Source organism: Sitophilus oryzae, unplaced genomic scaffold (assembly GCF_002938485.1).
Source record: "Sitophilus oryzae breed Bouriz unplaced genomic scaffold, Soryzae_2.0 scaffold_1625_pilon_pilon, whole genome shotgun sequence".
Lineage (NCBI taxonomy): Eukaryota > Metazoa > Arthropoda > Insecta > Coleoptera > Curculionidae > Sitophilus > Sitophilus oryzae.
In genome coordinates, this window is record NW_022146309.1 from 2,219,587 (window position 1) to 2,235,554 (window position 15,968).

Genomic DNA, 15,968 nt, shown 5'->3' on the forward strand with positions numbered 1-15,968 from the left:
TGTGGGATTTACCGATCTGTACGAGCGCAGTATAATATTTGAATAAATTTAATATCCCACCTGGATCGCGAGGCAAAATTGTACGAACTCGCGGCCAAGTTTTTTTTTATTATTTTTTTTTCACCTTAAGATTCTAGGGATGGTAAATTTTAATTTTAAGAAATTATTCCGACGATTGTATTTTTCTAAAATATATGGAATTATTAGAGTTTTAGAGACGAAGGATTTTTTTATTTATTTAACTATAACAAACATCACCCTTGCAGTGTATAGTAGCAGATATAATACGCTGAATTCTGCGATCTTAGAATAACTAGTTTTTAACTCGTCCAATTGTTTTTGATAGTATTTCTATCATCCAAGTCGTAGGTATTATATCTCTCGATAACAGTGACTTTTAGTGCAGCTAAGCTGAAAATACGACATTTTAATGACAGGCTGTATCTTAGTTCCTAATTTATAGAGACATTTTAGAGTTTATTTCTGATAGTTTTATAGTTAATTCTCTTCAGCAAATAGATATTTTATAGATATTAAATAATAGAAGAAATAGACAAAAAAAATATTTTCTTCCAAACTAGCAATAACAAATGTACAGTATGTCCCCGGATTGTCTTTACAAGAGGAAAAACTTATATAATAAAAAGTTTTTCCTCATTTTTTCCTCTTGTAAAGACAAACCGGTGACACGATATTTTGAGAGCCGGTATGTTCTATCCAGTTTCTAGGTAAATACGTTGTTTTCGAAAACAGTATTTTCTGGCAATCGTTCCGCTGTGTGCAGCTTTTGAGCCAGAAGGCTTTATCGATTGGCCAGTATTGTCGTTTTTGATGATTTTTGCCTTTTCCTCTTTTGTCTATCTATAAGTTTATTTGAACTTACACGTTGGACATATTTTTATTAATGGTCCATTAAAATAGCTTTTAAAATTATTTGTTAAATCCTTTTATTTTCTGTTATCTATATTTGTAGAGTGTGATGCCTTATCTTCATTTACAAAAAAAATTAAACGTTGATGATATACAGTAACAGCAATATCAACAAATGACATGTAGAATGTAGAATGTAGAATTAGTAAGGGGGGGGGGGTGCACTGCGACCTTAAAGATCTATTGTGCCCCTCTTCCTTAAGTCATCACACAGTCGATAACCCATCATACCCCTGTTGTAGAGGGTACAGGGTATTTCCTCCGAGGGTACACACCCTTCCGGTTGGAGTTTGGCCCTCCATGCCGCCCTTCACAGTCGATGAGCTTGCCTCCGGCTGAGGAACCCGTGAGGTGGAGGCTGGAGGATCTGTCTCCATTTTCTCCACCTCTTTAACTTGGTCTCTCCATAGACCTGATACCGGTATTATCCCGTATCTATAATAGAGGATATGTCCCTCTTTCTCTATTGCCTCCTTGGATTTGAGGTCAATTCCTATTGTGAGGACCTGACCATGACCCTGTTCCCTCGAGTTAATGACTCGCCAACTCGATGTCCTTACATTGAAGTTCTGACCCTGGATAAGGCTTAGCACGTAGGTGGTGTTTTTTTCCCCTTGCTCCTCGACAGAAAGACCATGATGGCCGCCCTTTAGGGATGTTTTCTCCCTTCACTGCAACCAGTTCCGGCCCCTGCCAATTTTTAAGCTTAGGTGCGATTTCTAAACCAAACCAACCAATTCGCCGATTCTTGAGATACACAATCTATGAGGATCATGCCCACCCGAAAGCGTATCCCCGCAAAACACAGCTTACCCACATTTTGTAGACCGTTGTGTTGCGATCCGATCGTCATGACATGGTCATGACTACTTCGTCCAGTATAGCCTCTTCTAGAGACGTTTGATGGTCGGTGGTCAGAGCAACCTTTGGGAAACCCTTTGGCAGCACCGCCATTTTCACTTGTCCAGCAATAGCGGCAAAGCTGGTGATACGTCCCTGTTTGCCTCCCTGTGTTGGATGGATTTTCATTCTGGCTTTTTTCTTTCCCTGCCGGAGAAGAGGTGAGAGGTTCTCGCTCCCTCTCTTGCCCTTTTATGGAGATCAGGTTGTTTCTTGGTTTCTTACTCTCCCCTTTTTGGAGGAGTGTTTTCGCTTTTGCTTCCTCTGGAGCAAGTCCTTCGTGGCCCAGTCGGAGGTATCTCAGAGGAGGTTGACCCAGGCCGGGTAGACGAAACGGTAGCTTGTGTCGTTTATTGGGTCTAGAGGTAGGCTCCCGACCTTCGCTGGAGAAGGTAGTAGCACAGAATATCTAGCTACGCACGCACAGAATATCTAGCTATCTTGCGTAGCTAGATATTCTGTGGTGGTAGCTTGTGTGCCACTTGTGGAGGATGATCCCAACCAAGTGTCAGCCGCCCCTCTTGTTGTTTTTATTGGATTTGATCCCTTGGAACTTTCATTTGTAATGTTCCCAGTGTCGCTAGGGGGCTTGCCCACAGCTTCACCGGTGGTGTTTTTAATGCTAGATCTCATAGTGTTCCCACGAGTCGCTAGGGATAGTCGGTCAACTTCTACAGAGCTCCGCATGTAGAAGTAAGGGGTAAATACAATGGGGTGCCCCCTGATGCCCCAAGGTTGAGGCCAGTAATGGCTAGTGTCCTCTATCTAGCCACGCATACTTTTGACTTGGTCCCGCCATCGTAGGATTTAGGTTTTTGGTGACGTTGTCTCCTCTTGGTCGAGGCGGTTAAGCCAAGACCCCCAATACCCTCTACCCGCGAGACATGACCACAGTCAGATCATCCACTTAAATTTGGTCCACTATTTTTTTTTCCACTTCGTATATTAAGTTTAGTTTAAACCGCGGAGTTCGTGTTCCGGAATAATCGAGATCCCGGAGCGGTCCGGATTCAAATTCGAGCCACGAAGTTTATTAATATCTCCGGAGTTCGCGGTTAAGATGGTGAGGTCCCTAAGGCATTTTAAAAATTCGAATAGGACAAATACCGATTCCATCAACTTACAGACTTTTATTCCCACTATTTTTTATTTTATTTTTTTTTCGTCCAAAGCGTCGATAAAGTCGCTTTTTTTTTCTTTTTCATTTTTAGGGTTCCGTACCCAAAGGATAAAAACGAGGACCCTATTACTAAGATTTCGCTGTCCGTCCGTCCGTCCGTCTGTCACAAAGATCTATCTTATGAACCGTGATAGCTAGACAAGTGAAAATTTTACAGATAATGTATCTATGTTGCTGCTATAAGAACAAATACTAAAAACAGAATTAAATAAACGTTTATAAATAAAAAAGTACTTTCACTAAACATTATCTTTTAAGTAAGAATTTTACATAGAATCTTTCAAGTCCTCGGTGGCCGCGTGGTTAAAGCTAAAAATATGACGTTGGAGCCGTATTAAGGCAGGTTCGAATCCTAGTCAAGGCGACTTTTTTTTAATTGTTTTTTTTAATTTTTACATATTTATTTTTACTTTTTACATTTTTATTATTGATTAATACAACTTTTAGTAATGTGTTTCTTAATTTTTTTTAAATTACTTATACGCGCATTCAAAATTTCAGCTAAATCGGAAAAAAAAGTTTATAATAATATAGTATCTAATGTTATTGTATAGATAATGAATGGTTGGAACCCTTCGTACGCGAGTCCGACTCGCAATTGATCAATTTTTTCACATTCCAAGATTATCTAAAAGTGTCCATTTTATGAAAAATTGTTTGAAATGCGAATGCTTCTGAACCCTATATAGACAAATAATAGAAATAGGTCTTGATCCTAGGAGTCCCGTCCCAAATAACCCGTGGGGCTCCCCTCGGAGGGCGCAATCGCGGGCCCCGCGACCTGCGGTGCCGGCGTCCCGACGCCTTCCAGTCTGCCGTCGGACGCGTCAAGGTCGCAGTCGCCGTGCCCAAAGTCCGTTCCACACGAGCGCGCGTCCCGTCCGACGTCTTTCGCGGTCCGGTGTTTATTGTGCCAAGCGCGCCGTTTTTTTTTATATAAATAAATCAACGGGAAAAAATGTAAAAAAATTATTACGACCGGTATACAGTGGTTGTGGTAGATTTATGGTGGTTTGAGAGTGGCGCGATGACGATTAAGTTGATGGTGATGATGGTATTGGTAGGATGGTCTGGTTTGGATATTCAAATGGTCTAGGAATTCAAATGTAATTTATAGATTTAAATAAATTTATTTTTTAATCATTGCAGTATGTCCCCGGATTGTCTTTACAAGAGGAAAAACTTTTTTGTATTAGCATTTTGAGAAAAAATAATTTTTTATAAGACACTTTTATTTGCTGTGGAACTGTTAATACCGGATTTGATTTTCATGACATAGAGAAACGTTTAACGTATATTTTCATATTTTCTGTTTTTCTCTAAAACGGGACGAAAATTTGGAAAAGTATAAACAAATTTTTTTAGATCAAGTTTTAGATCAAGCAATTTTTTTAAAGAGAATGCATTTTTCTCCCAAATGTTAAAAATAAAAAATAATTTCTTCTCTAAAAACAATTCGGGGACATACTGTATATTAACAACAACCGTATGTGAGAATTTGGACTTGTAGTGCGTTTATACATTTTGTCCCAGCAACGTATCGAACAAAACGTATCAACAAAGTTTCACATAATAGTTATAAGGGAGATTGAAAACAGTCTATATCTGGTGTTTCTCAAAAGTGGCTCACCCCTATAACTTTTTTATTTTTCCAAATAAAAAAAACGAGATTTGGTATGTTAAATTATGACATAAATTAGGATTGATTGACGTATTCAATATAGTTTTCGGTCATTTCCTGTTTCACCGGAAATTACTACAACTTTTGGTTTGTAAATGACACTCTTGGTATTTTTTACTTTATTTGATAGAAAAGACAATCCGAATAAAATGACATGTCATGTGTCAACATTTGATGTTTTCGCTTAAAAAAATCGTATTTTAAATTTCAATCTAGAGAGCCACAGCTGTGTTAAAAACACCAATTTTTAATCAAGGAGCCTTGGAAAAATAGATTTAATACTCTAATGTTTTTTGTGTCTTGTCCTGGCAGTTTATGTCCAATTCTATTAAAAGTCATTCTATTTAAAGTTTCATTTTCTATCGAATAAAGTAAAAAAATACCGAGGGTTTCATTCAAAAATCAAAAGTTGTAGTCATTTCCGGTGAAATAGAAAGTGACCGAAAACAACTGAATACGTCAATCAAACCTACCAAGTCAAATTATAGGGATGAGCTACTTTTGAAAAACACCCGGTATAATTGATAAGCACTGTCTAATCACCCCAAAACAACATGGCTGTTTTAAAAGTCCAAAAATAGTTTAATTCAAAAATTTATAACAAACAACAACAGATAAAAAAATGTTTTATTTTACAAAAGTCGTATGGAAAAATTGAATAAATCAACGAGGGGTCCGTTTTGTTTTCTATAAAAGCATTGCCGATTTTCAATGATTGATTTAAAACCGAAAAGCATTGTTTACCAATGCGTTATTGTACAAGCCAACAATGCTAATGGCTGTTTGCTTCGGTAATTCCGATATAGTTTATTCGCTTTGGACTTAGTTATATTTGGAATTTTACATAAATTTTGAGGCCCAAATGTTGCAAACTGGATTATAATGAATGTGGGTAGATAATTACCGATATATTAATGTAAAATACGACGATAGTCAATGAATTTATTTATACAAAATATAGTTTTCTATATACCTATATTATAATTACGTAGAATTGTTGATTTTCTGAAATTTAGTAATATTTAACTAAATATAACCAAATTAACCAACCTCTTTATATTATAATTAAAACAAAATACTAATACCTCTGTTCCTGATGAACTCATGATTTGGTTCTTGGACCACGCGTGGTCTGTATTAATAAATGACTTCATTGTTTCACCTCTTTGCATTATCTTTTTTATGTTACTTAAGTCGTACATTTAGCAGACGTTTTGTCCTCTTATAAAAAACATTTCTTGTACATATAAACTAGCACGCGATCAAAGAACATTATAAAGAAAACGCAAAAGTATAATCTTATAAAGTAAAGTACACTTTTTAAAAAGGAGATCATGTCTAAGGACAGAAGTAATTCTCTATTGTAAAATAAAAATTTCGTTCTTTATTTAAAAGAACGACAATGGAGATTACTTGCCAGTCTATTCTTCCATCCGCTTCTTTCTTTGCTTCATTTAATTTATTTTTACTGACGGACTCTCTTTGTGTTACGATAACTTTAAATAGCTAAAACTTTAACTCAAAATCGATAGTGCACCTCAGTAGAGTATCGGAAAAGTCAAAACTTTTAATTAGAAACGCTGAAGAAATTTGCTTTTGCTTTGAGTAAAAGAACATGTTTACTTTGAGTATTTCTTCTACAGAATTCCATTTAAATTGCTTAAAACCCCAATATACAGGGTGACAATTTGAAAACGAACAGTATTTAATATTACCTCTACCGATGATAGTATAAAAATTTGGAGAAATACGTCAATTTACATATCAAGGGGGACAATTTTTGAGGCATTTGTTGTCGTGTTACTTTCAACCCTTTTACCCCCAGGGCACCTACCACTAAAATTTTAAATGGCAAGCCCTACTTCTTTTACCATTTTTGAGTTCCTTATAAAATTCTCCAAAAAATAATGCAGTTTATGTAGAATTCTATAAGAAACACAAAAATGGTAAAAGAAATAGGGGTTGCTATTTAAAATTTTAGGGGTAGGTGCCCTGGGGTCAAGGGGCTGAAAGTAACACCATAACAAATGCCTCAAAAATTGTCCCCCTTGATATGTAAATTGACGTGTTTCGCGAAATTTTCATGCTATCATCGGTAGAGGCAATATTAAATACTGTTCGTTTTCAAATTGTCACCCTGTATAGTAAGCTTTTTCTCAGTTAATCAATAATTTAAATAATCAAAATACAACTTCTGGACTTAAAAAACAATCTCTGCTAGAGTAACTGCCCAACAGCCAACAGACAATAATAATATGATGTGTGCCATTCTGTGTATTTATTAAATTTTTGAATATCGACCTCGTAAAACTTTTACTGAAATTCAGCAACATAAATCTGATTCAGCAATTACAATGTCAACTTTGGCCCAAATTAAATTAGTGTCCCTTTTGAAACCCTCTACAGCCATTTATTATTATAAGGCTGCTTTATTCAAACAAAATTTGTCACTGGTTTATCGAAAATATGTAAAACAACTGGAATTCAAACATTTCCTTTAATCTGCTTTATTGGGAACAGTATAAATATCAAACTGGCATTAGTGCTAATTTAATCTATGTAATAAAAGTTATAAATAAACTATGTTAATTCGTGTTTACTCTTGCTACTTGCTATATTGTATTCATACAAAAACCGCACGTAGTGGAAACAAAGGGTCTAGTGTTAATTTTTATAATCTGAATGGAAAGGTTTTTTATACTTATCGTAAAAGAAAATTGTAATAGTTAGAGTGAAAATTCGTACAAGATTTTTCAATTTTCTTTTTTAATCTGTAAAATGAAGCGATCGCAAGGTTTCAGTAATTTATATAAACATATACCTTGCAAATAACATTAAATGAATTTCTCAGTCTTCACAATCTCAAAATATATGATACACATTTTCTTTCAACGATAATTCCGTGTTTTAAATTTTGCTTTTAAACAACTTTTAATTAAAAACGTACATTTTTTTGTTTTATTTAGTAACATTTTAGTGAAGCGTATGGTATTTAATTTATCTATGAATTATCAAAAGCCAATCTAAAATACTTTTCAAATATAAACAAAATAAACCAATTCAACAATCTGTACCAATCGGTATTAATATTGAAAGCCTATTTTAAATAATGCCAAAAAAAACGGGAGAATGCAAAAAAAAATTCAATTTAGTAGTGATTTACATAGAAATACAGAATTTTGTTTCAACTATTTCTACAGTGGTTAGTTCTACTAGTTTCAAAACTATTACCTGAACAAACTCAATTTCAGATTGCAATTTTGAAACAATAGGCAAAAAATATAGTGAAAGCGTTCAATTATGGCATTTTAAATCTCCAATTCATCCATTTTTACTTTTGTGAGTAAATAAATATTTTTTATTATTAAAACATTTTTCAAATTGAACTATTTGTAACAATATATTAATATTTTATTATAAAGACAAATTCTTGTATTTTAAATATAATATTTAATTATAAATAAAGTGAAATTATATGTAATTGAGTTAATATATCAATAATTTATTATAAGGACAAACGATTTTTCTCAAGGATTTACCGTTTTTTACAGATATAAATCCGAACAAACGACATTATACAGTTGACTTTAGCTTATTCCGTCGTATTCTCTGCGCTTCCCTGGCATTTTAACAATGCAAATGCGATTTTTCTGTGGAAAAGTCAGGAAAAGGCACAAAAAGACAAAGCGCATGAGAGTGGAATTTTATTTGTGCCGGATTTATTACTCAGCCCTGTAATCCGCCCCAAACTAAATAAGGCGAAATTTATGCCAAGTTTTTCCAATTTCATTTTTTTCAACTCAGTTTTCTTTTTTTTTAGTTAGGATATTTTATTCTTTTTACGTGTTTAAAATATTACGTGTAAAAAAATATTTGTTACACGTAAAAAACTACTTTTTACGCGTATAAAACTATTTGTTACTGGTAGAAAGCTATTTTTTACGCGTATAAAACTATTTGTTACTGGTAGAAAACTATTTTTTACGCGTATAAAACTATTTGTTACTGGTAGAAAACTATTTTTTACGCGTATAAAACTATTTGTTCCGTGTAAAAATCTATTTGTTACACGTAAAAAACTATATTTTACGCGTCAAAAACTTACTGTTTTTAGTAAAAAACCTTTTGTTATGCCAAAAAAAATATTTTTTACGTGTAAAAAACTATTTGTTACACGTAAAAAAATACTTTTTTCCGCGTCAAAAACATATTGTTTCTATTACAGTTGAGGGTTGGAACCTTTGGTGTTAAACAGCAAAATAAAGACACTAAATCACCACAATACACCAAAACACTTTTACTTTTACACTGGACGCGCGTTTCGCTAACCATGTTAGCATCATCAACAGATGATTATAAACTGGTTAATAATAAGTTTATAATCATCTGCTGATGATGCTAACATGGTTAGCGAAACGCGCGTCCAGTGTAAAAGTAAAAGTGTTTTGGTGTATTGTGGTGATTTAGTGTCTTTATTATATTGTTTCTAGTAAAAAACCTTTTGTTACACAAAAAAAATATTTTTTTACGCGTCAAAATCTTATTGTTTCTGGTAGAAAACCTTTCTTACACAAAAAAAAATATATTTTTTACGTGTAAAAAACTATTTGTTGCACTTAAAAAACTATTTTTTACGCGTCAAAAACTATTTGTTTCTGTTAAAAAAAACCTTTTTTACGCAGAAAAAAACACTTTTACGCATAAAAAAAACTATTTTTTACGCGTAAGAAAATATTCCTTTAATTTATTACTTTTTCAACATTTCAAACTAGACTTTTTCAAACATTTCCTTCAAATTTTTGAATTTAATAGAATCTACCTAAGCAATAGATGTTCTTCATAAAAATATTTTTAGATAATACTAGTTAAATATTATTTTATTTTATTTATTTTTATTGTATTATTAAATATAACGTCCGCCTATGACGGGGTCTCATCTTAGAAAATGCTAAAGACGCTACAGAAAACAAACTGATTTGTTTTTATTTGCGTTTTTTGCGAGACACGTCGAACATTACACGCTTTTGGTGTGGCAACCCTTATATAATCCTGTTATTTTGTTTTAGTCGCTAAAGACGCTTCACGCTAAAAACGCAAAACACGCTTTCTGTGTAGCCGTGGGCTAAGCTAGTCTACGAATGTCAATTTTAAATATAAAAATCTAACTTCCCTTTAAAGTAATATCAGTAAAACCATCTTTGAACGTTTGCAAACAAACATAAATTAATTCGAAAATTGTGAGTTTAAATAACTTGGGCAAATTCCGGTTTAGCTTCCCCGATGCTAGGAAAACGAGCAAGAGATAAAATTTAATTTTAATCAAACGACATGGTGTGTAATATTCTCAGCATCTTCCATTCATAGTCGTTTCATCCCGAGATGGCAAGAGATAGATAATGAAATTAAGAAGTTACGATTTAATTTCAAGTATTTTCCAACTATTGTTAATGTTTTTGTATGGCTCTTGTATGTTTTTGAGCTATATAATTGAGATCCAGATATGCTTTCATCAATTTTTAAACTATAATCGGTCTATCTCATCGTTCCGTATAGAGATGACAGCGGTTTGTCTGTGGGCCAAATCGATTCCCGATGGTACACAAGCACCACCAGCCGATGACAATGGTCCAAATTGATTTCAAGGTGTCCGGCGATGCATTATTAATGCTTCTCGGTCCTCGTAATGGCCGTCATGCCCCAAATTCCTTCCGGTAGCATTATAATCGAGAATATAGATTCGGGTTTTGGCACAAAGCGACGTTTATTCCCAGCAAACTCAGCAAAAGCATACAGAGAAACATTTCCTATCTCCATTTATCTAGTTTCTAACAGTTAAAGAAGTTCTTGTTACATCTTTATATTAAGATATCTCAAAATATAGAGAAAAATTAAAACTAATTCTGGAATATAAACAAGAAAACTTACTAGAATATAAACAATATTAACTCTACTAATATAACTCACTCTACAGCTACAATTTTCTGTGATTTCTCTAAGGCTTTCGACTGTGTAAATCATAATATCTTAGATTACAGTTGAGGGTTGGAACCTTTGGTGTTACACAGCAAAATAAAAACACTAAATCACCACAATACACCAAAACACTTTTACTTTTACACTGGACGCGCGTTTCGCTAACCATGTTAGCATCATCAGCAGATGATTATAAACTAAAGTACAATCTACAAGTTGAGCGTTTATATACTCGCTCAGTGGGCCCCGAGTGGGCGTGGCAAAATCTAGCCAACCGAGTCAGAGCCAACTGAGCGTAACAGTTAGATTTCCGCCACTAGAGTAGTAGGAACAAAGAACTTGAAGGAATTGGACCGTTGACTCTGTTCATACTATCTTTACATTTATTAATTCTGATGCTTTCATATGCATCTAATTGTCTGTAATTTGAGACTTGTTTAATTAATTTTAAATTATTAAGATCTATACAATGTTCATTATCAACAATATGTTCGGCAACGCAAGATTTATCCGGTCTACCATATCTTATCTGAGCTAAATGTTCTTTAAATCTAGTTAATATTGATCTTCTAGTTTGCCCAACATATTTCTGATTACAATCTTTACAAGAAATTTCATAAATACCCGACCTTTCCAGTGGAGGTGTTTTATCTTTGGATTACCTAATAATTGTTGTAATTTATTATTAGCACTATACACAAGTTTATAATTGACATTCTTAAAAATTCCTTTTTAGACCACGGGATAACTCTCTATCAAACGGTATCGAAAAATATTTAGACGTATCTTTCTCCACTTGAAAAGTCGAATTTTCAGAAATCATTAACCTATACCTACGTTTTCTAATTAATTTATCAACTAGTGAAGGAGAATATCCATTACACTCAGCTACATTCCTAATGTAATCTCTTTCTATTTCATATCTTTCGTTGGAAAGTGGGAAACTAAGTAATTTATGAACTAAGAAATTTAAACTAGCCATTTTATGTTCAACACTATGATGTGATTCATTAGGAATATATCTGCGTGTGGTCGTATTTTTCCTATAGATATCAAATTCCAGGCAATTATTAGTATTTCTAATAACTAATACATCTAGAAATGGTAATCTGTCGTTGTTCTCAATTTCATGCGTAAATTTAATGGAAGGAAAACGATTATTTAACTTAGAAATAAAATTATCTATGGTGTCTGAATGTGTATCAAAAACAGCAAAAATATCATCCACATACCTAAACCATACTCTTGGAAAATACTCAAACTGATTCTTAGCCTCCACTTCAAACCTGCTCATGAATAAATTAGCCAAAAATGGAGACAATGGATTACCCATTGCTGTACCTTCCCGCTGTTCAAAAAAGTTTTTATTAAATTGAAAACATAAATTGTTTCATACATAACGATGTAAGCTCAATATATTCACTCACAGTTTTGTTGTCGAGACCATTTGCGTTCAGTAATTCCTTTAAGTAGCCTAAAGTATATGGAATTGGAACACTTGGGAACAACGAAGATACATCAAAGGAGACCAAAATTTCACCTTCATGCAATGTTATATCTTTAATTTTGTTAATGAATTCAATATTATTTTTAACTGAGAAAGAAGGTTCATGATCAGGTAAATTTTCGAACTCCCTTGATAACCATTTTGCCAAATTATAAGTCGGAGAACCTACAGCCGAAACAATTGGGCGCATTGACTTGTCCGGTTTATGAATTTTTGGCAAAGCATACAATTTTGGTAATGAGGGATTGGATACTATCTTAATTAACAAATTGCAAAACTATGGATTCAGGGGAGTGCCGCTCGAATGGCTTAAGTCGTATCTTGGCAACAGAAGGCAGCTTGTGAGGATTGATACGTCTATGTCTTCTTGTAAGCCTATAGAATGTGGTGTCCCTCAGGGTTCAGTACTTGGCCCTATTTGATTTCTGGTGTTTATCAACGACATTGCAAATCTAGACATTAGCGGTAAAATCTGCCTCTTTGCGGACGATACTAGTTTCACTTGGAGCGGCCCAGATGTTACGGCACTATATGATACTATATCCAGTGACTTACGCACCATTAAATCTTGGTGCGATTCTAATCTCCTATGCCTCAACCTTTCAAAACTAAAGTTTTGTCATATAAAAGTACTATACAACCTTTTGTACTTAATAACACCACTATTGACGTCGTGGACTCTGTGAGATTCTTAGGACTTGTTGTGGACAACTCTTTAGAATGGGACTTGCACATCGAAGCCTTATCAAAGAAACTAAGCTCTGCCTGTTTTGCGCTAAGATCAGTGTCTAAGGAACTTAACTCATCAACCTCTAGAATGGTCTATTATGCCCTTTTTGAGTCGCATCTTCGTTATGCCCTTCCATTCTGGGGTACTTGCTGCGCGACAAAATTTGATCGTATTTTCAAACTTCAAAAGAGAGCAGTTCGATACTTATTGGGACTAAAGAGTAGAACTCACTGCCAGAATTTCTTTAAAAATTTCAAAATACTGACTCTTCCTTCCTTATTCATTTTTGAATCCGTTTGCTTAATCCGCAAGCACATATTCCGGAAAGGCCTTCTCACAACTATCCACTTAGGAATGCGAAGCACGATATTTATCTGCCAACCCCGAGCTCAGAACTAGTTAAGGGCTCAATACTGTACAATGCCAAGAAAATGTACATCTCTGAAATCATACTTACTGGAGAGAGCCCTATATGCGGTAAACGACTTTTTTGTTGATGTTTAATCATGAACAATTTAGAATTTTAATTTTAATATTTTGATCATCTCACACACTGGTTAAAGGTCTAGTATTTAATATTTTATAACTCTTGATTTTATGTTATTATAACATGATTTTATCCATTTACAGTTTTCCTTTTATAAAATTTTCTAGATACGCCTGTGTTCTGCAATGTCCATATATGTTTTATTTGTAATTTTATGACGTAATTTTTTTTTGAATTGATTTGTATTGTATGACATTTTTTTTATTATTTTTATATTTGTTTTTGTGCTTTTTTTGTTTTGCTTTGTCGATGAAGCTTTTTGCACAATAAAGCGTGGTTTTTTTTGCTACGCAAATTTTTTTTATTTGTCGTGTAGATAATTCCACGGGTTTTTCTTTCTGTTCTGTGTCTCTGTGAGCTGGCGAGGAGGAACATTTCAATAATATTTAGAGGAGTGGAGAAAAGTAAGATAAATGCTCTCTGTAGGCAGACGTTTTATTACCTTAATCCGGCTTTCCCTCCAGGATGATATGTCATTATTAAAAACTGTATTTCTCGCTGAAACAAGTCCAAAGAGAAAGAAATGCACATAATGCTCTAGCATAATAAGCGTTCGGAATTTAACGTTTTATGTAAAAGTGGCTAGGTATTTTTACACAAATTGATAGAAGGAAATTAAAGATAAAAGATTATACTATATCCGTATTGTAGCACATTTTTAGACAACTTCTTTATTTTTAAGATTTTGACGGTGAAACACCTTATTTCAACAATATCTCCACGAATTTCTTCCTAGAATAACTCGATAAAAACTTCGTCACAAAATCAACTTTAAAAGAAATCGTTTTCTGTTCGTGTTGGATATATAGAAAGCTCCGAATCGATATGTTTTCATTGCTGTCTGTTTCTGAAACTTTCAGACGAATAAGAGTGCCGTCCTATTGAAACGGAGAGATGCAATAATGATGTTAGTGCAGCGGAACACTGACAAAGACGTCCAATTACGATGACTATTCTCAAGACTAGATTTATTTCGAAAAGTAATAGAAGAGCTTTATCTGGCAGGGCAGTTCATAGGGCTGATTATTTTTTGTTAGGATTATAAAATGCAATGTGCAGCTTGGTGAATGACAAAGTTGAAATTAAAGAAAAAAGGTTTTTTTTCAAACGTCACAGAAGTATTAGTTTTTGCGACGTGGTTGTCAATATAAAAATAGTATATTACATACCGAGAGATTAACTAAATCTCGAGACAATAATGAAAACTGTCCTCAAAGGTTTGTATACTATTTTATTTACAACCACATCATTAATTAAAAAATAGGGACAGTATTTTATTTTGAAACAAAAACATAAATATGCGAAAATTTGTCGTTTTCTGTTTTGGCATTTCCATATCTATAGTTACCGGTACCAGTGGTTGATATGGCGCAAACCTTCAACAGCAAAACAAACAACTAAATGACAGTTTTGAATTTCTCGTTCGCTTTTTCGAATTTAAGTAACATAGAAAGCCAGAATGTTGTCGGAAAGTTCTGATAATGAAGACTACTTTAATATTGGTGAGTACCAGAACTTACAGAAGCTGCAAAAAGAGCAGAAGCCAATTTAAATTGAATGAAATAGCATTGAAAGTATAAGAAAAATGGTGTGCAGGAAGAAATGCTAAGAATATTGCTTTGGAGACAGTCTTGATGTCATATTTTAGCGACATTGCAAAGCAGAAAAAGCCATCTACTCTTTGGGCTACGTACAGCATGATACGGACAATGTTAGAATTAAGGGAAAAAAGACATATATATCAAAATATCACAAACTCGTCGCTTTTTTAAAACGCCAGAATGTAGGTTTTAAGCCAAAGAAGTCTAGCATTTTTACCTTCAACAAATAAATGTACTAAAATCTAATCTCTAAAGTATTTTCTATTCGGAGTAAAAATGACTTTTTGTAAGCTTTTTGTGCCTGGCCTATAATGTCAAAATCAAACCTACAGCCTCGTCAGAAAAAATATCATTTTTTACTCCTAATAAAACAATATACTATTAGTTAATAGTTTTCAATAATAATAAAACGTTAGAATAAAAGAATCTTCAAATAAATAACTGTTACTGTCTAAAATCGAACTATCCTTATCTCTATAGTATCCTTGAGTTGTTATTACTTTTTTCTTCTTTTGTAGAAAATAAATATTCCCGACAAATACCAGAATTATTTTTTTACGCCTCTGTACTCCCTCTAAGCAGATCCGGCCATATTTCCCCAGGCTTCCTCCATGTTCATTAAATAAATTGAGATAAACCGCAGGAAAAGGACAGCAGCAGTGAAAAGATATCATCTTCTTCTTCTATTCTTCTTCTTCTTGTTCTTTTAGTTTCGTTCGTTAGACGTCGAGGACGTTTTTAAATAAATTATTCTTGGCAAAAAGGTGCAAATTTTCCCTTCCTTCCCCTAGTACCTTGGAGAATACAGCGCGCCGACCTCCCCCTAAATTAGATCTGAAAATTTTAATTAGTTAAAAAGTTAAATAGTTTTATTAAAAATCAATTTTTCATATTAAAAACTCTATGACTGCGAATCAAA

General features: G+C 33.7%; 1 protein-coding gene across 1 annotated transcript in view; it reads left to right on the top strand.

The window, feature by feature from the left end:
* Positions 1-3,857: 3,857 nt before the first annotated feature.
* The window catches only part of LOC115880550 (octopamine receptor beta-3R-like), an 82,361-nt gene continuing 70,250 nt past the window's right edge, over positions 3,858-15,968 (top strand). Inside the window, exon 1 of the mRNA XM_030897780.1 lies at positions 3,858-4,116. The gene's annotated coding sequence lies outside the window, so the exon portion shown is untranslated. The remainder of the gene's footprint in view (positions 4,117-15,968) is intronic.